Here is a 4,039-nt window from a genome sequence, read left to right on the forward strand (position 1 = left end):
CTGGAACCGCGCGACCGCTACGGTCGCAGGTTCGCATCCTGCCTCGGGCATGGATATCTGTGATGTCCTTAGGTTAGTTAGGTTTAAGCTGTTCTAAGTTCTAGGGGACTGATGCCCTCAGAGGTTAAGTCCGATAGTGCTCAGAACCATTTGAACCATACTCTCATCAATGTCCTTCCACAAATGACTATCGTGACACCACTGGCGACGGGCTGAACGATGTTGCGGGACTGTAGCTGCAGTCATGGAGACGGTTGCGAATTGTTCTCGCTGATACCCCTGGCGCAGGGGCTCCCAACAAAATTTTCTCGAGCATGATTGGTACTTTGTAATATTTCAGTATCAAGTACCTAGAAAAGCCAAATTAAGAGTATTTTTATAAGTTTTCTATTTTTGGTACTTAGAAAAAACATTGACATAATTATTATTGAAAAAAGTATTGAGCTTAAAACTTTTTCAATAAAGCCATCATTGTTATTGTGGCAACGACCTTACCGCAGTGGTTATACCGGTTCCCGTGAGATCACCGAATTTAAGCGTTGTCGGGCGTGGTTTGTACTTGGATGGGTGACCACCAAGGCCGCCATGCGCTGTTGCCATTTTTCGGGGTGCACTCAGCCTCGTGATGCCAATTGAGATGCTACTCGACCGAATAGTAGCGGCTTCGGTTAAGAATACCATCATAACGGCCGGGAGAGCGGTGTGCTGACCCCACGCCCCTCCTATTCACATCCTCCACGGAGGATGACACGGCAGTCGGATGGTCCCGGTAGACCACTCGTGGCCTGAAGACGGAGTGCTTTATCATTGTTATTGTTAAATTTTTGATTATTGCTCAAAATCTTTGTTTTCAAATCTAGGTGTTTAGTATAACAAATGCATTATCTTCCTCTTCATCTCTAAGCCTATCTCGTTTTAAAGAAACACTTTTTAACCAACGGTCCATTTTTAACTACGCGAACTGCTGTTACGGTTGTGGTCTTCAGTCCTGAGACTCGTTTGACGCAGCTCTCCATGCTACTCTATCCTGTTCAAGCATCTTCATCTCCCAATACGTACTGCAGCCTACATCCTTCTGAATCTGCTTAGTGTATTCATCTCTTGGTCTCCCTCTACGATTTTTACCCTCCACCCTGCCCTCCAATGCTAAATTTGTGATCCCTTGATGCCTCAGAACATGTCCTACCAATCGATCCCTTCTTCTAGTCAGCCAGCATCTCGTGGTCGTGCGGTAGCGTTCTCGCTTCCCACGCCCGGGTTCCCGGGTTCGATTCCCGGCGGGGTCAGAAATTTTCTCTGCCTCGTGATGGCTGAGTGTTGTGTGCTGTCCTTAGGTTAGTTAGGTTTATGTAGTTCTAAGTTCTAGGGGACTGATGACCATAGATGTTAAGTCCCATAGTGCTCAGAGCCATTTTGAACCTTCTAGTCAAGTTCTGCCACAAACTGCTATCCTCCCCAGTCCTATTCAATAGTTCCTCATTAGTTACGTGATCTACCCACCTAATCTTCAGCATTCTTCTGTAGCACCACATTTCAAAGGCTTCTATTCTCTTCTTGTCCAAACTATTTATCGTCCTTGTTTCAAACCAAACATGGCTACACTCCATACAAATACTTTCAGAAACGACTTCCTGACATTTAAATCTATACTCGATGTTAACAAATTTCTCTTCTTCAGAAACACTTTCCTTGCCATTGCCAGTCTACTTTTATATCCTGTCTACTTTGACATCATCAGTTACTTTGCTCAACAAATAGCAAAGCTCATTTACTACTTTAAATGTCTCATTTCCTAATCTAATTCCCTCAGAATCGCCCGACTTAATTCGACTACATTCCATTATCCTCGTTTTGCTTTTGTTGATGTTCATCTTATATACTCCTTTCAAAACACTGTCCATTCCGTTCAACTGCTCTTCCAAGTCCTTTGCTGTCTCTGACAGAATTACTATGTCTTCGGCGAACCTCAAAGTTTTTATTTCTTCTCCATTGATTTTAATACCTACTCCGAATTTTTCTTTTGTTTCCTTTACTGCTTGCTCAATATACAGATTGAATAACATCGGGGAGAGGCTACAATCCTGTCTCACTCCCTTCCCAACCACTGCTTCCCTTTCATGTCCCTCGACTCTTATAACTGCCATCTGCTTTTAGTTCAAATTGTAAATAGCCTTTCGCTCCCTGTATTTTACCACTGCTACCTTCAGAATTTGAAAGAGGGTATTCCAGTCAACATTGTCAAAAGCTTCCTCTAAGTCTACAAATGCTATAAACGTAGGTTTGCCTCTTCTTAATCTTTCTTCTAAGATAAGTCGTAAGGTTAGTATTGCCTCAGGTGTTCCAACATTTCTACGGAATCCAAACTGATCTTCCCCAAGGTCCGCTTCTACCAGTTTTTCCATTCGTCTGTACAGAATTCGCCTTAGTATTTTGCAGCTGTGAGTATTAAACTGATAGTTCGGTAATTTTCACATCTGTCAACACCTGCTTTCTTTGGGATTGGAATTATTATATTCTTCTTGAGGTCTGTTGGTATTTCGCCTGTCTCATACATCTTGCTCACCAGATGGTAGAGTTTTGTCATGACTGGCTCTCCCAAGGCCATCAGTAGTTCTAATGGAATGTTGTCTACTCCCGGGGCCTTGTTTCGACTCAGGTCTTTCAGTGCTCTGTCAAACTCTTCACGCAGTATCTTTTTTCCCATTTCAGCTTCATCTACATCCTCTTCCATTTCCATAACATTGTCCTCAAGTACATCGCCCTTGTATAAACCCTCTATATACTCCTTCTACCTTTCTGCCTTCCCTTCTTTGCTTAGAACTGGGTTTCCACCTGAGCCCTTGATATTCATACAAGTGGTTCTCTTTTCTCCAAACGTCTCTTTAATTTTCCTGTAGGCAGGATCTATCTTACCCCTAGTGAGGTAAGCCTCTACATCCTTACATTTGCCCTCTATCCATGGCTGCTTAGCCATCTTGCACTTCCTGTCGATCTCATTTTTGAGACGTTTGTATTCCTTTTTGCCTGCTTCATTTACTGCATTTTTTTTATTTTCTCCTTTCATCAATTAAATTCAATATTTCTTCTCTTACCCAAGGATTTCTATTAGCCCTCGTCTTTTTACCTACTTGATCCTCTGCTGCCTTCACTACTTCATCCCTCAGAGCTATCCATTCTTCTTCTACTGTATTTCTTTCCCCCATTCCTGTCTATTGTTCCCTTATGTTCTCCCTGAAAGTCTCTACAACCTCTGGTTCTTTCAGTTTATCCAGGTCCCATCTCCTCAAATTCCCACCTTTTTGCAGTTTCTTCAGTTTTAATCTAGAGTTCATAACCTATAGATTGTGGTCATAGTCCACATCTGCCCCTGTATTTGTCTTACAATTTAAAACCTGGTTCCTAAATCTCTTTCTTACCATTATATAATCTATCTGATATCTTCCAGTATCTCCAGGGTTCTTCCAGGTATACAACCTTCTTTCATGATTCTTGAACCAAGTGTTAGCTATGATTAAGTTATGCTCTGCGCAAAAATCTACCAGGCGGCTTCCTCTTTCATTTCCTAGCCCCAATCCATATTCACCTACTATGTTTCCTTCTCGCCCTTTTTCTACTCTCCAATTCCAATCACCCATTGTTGTGGATTGGCAAGACAGCCAACCCACTATGAGAGGAAACCGAAAGGCACCCGTTTTAGCTCACGCAGGCTGGCGTGAGGTCTGGAACAGGTCTAGGAAATGAGATTAGAAAAAAGGACAGCTGTGGAATACTTAACTTTAATCCATAAAAGGTGAACATCGCTCTTGACGGTACATGTTTTACAGCATCAATAGTAACTGGTAGTGGCGCCTTGCTAGGTCGTAGCAAATGACGTAGCTGAAGGCTATGCTAACTATCGTCTCGGCAAATGAGAGCGTATTTTGTCAGTGAACCATCGCTAGCAAAGTCGGCTGTACAACTGGGGCGAGTGCGAGGAAGTCTCTCTAGACCTGCCGTGTGGCGGCACTCGGTCTGCAATCACTGATAGTGGCGACACGCG

The 4,039-nt window shown here is 43.1% G+C and overlaps 1 pseudogene; it reads left to right on the plus strand.

Annotated features, from left to right (window-relative positions):
- The first annotated feature begins 481 nt into the window (after positions 1-481).
- On the plus strand, positions 482-599 carry LOC126264039 (5S ribosomal RNA; annotated as a pseudogene).
- The last annotated feature ends 3,440 nt before the right edge of the window (positions 600-4,039 follow it).

This window comes from Schistocerca nitens, chromosome 6, assembly GCF_023898315.1.
Source record: "Schistocerca nitens isolate TAMUIC-IGC-003100 chromosome 6, iqSchNite1.1, whole genome shotgun sequence".
NCBI classification, from domain to species: domain Eukaryota; kingdom Metazoa; phylum Arthropoda; class Insecta; order Orthoptera; family Acrididae; genus Schistocerca; species Schistocerca nitens.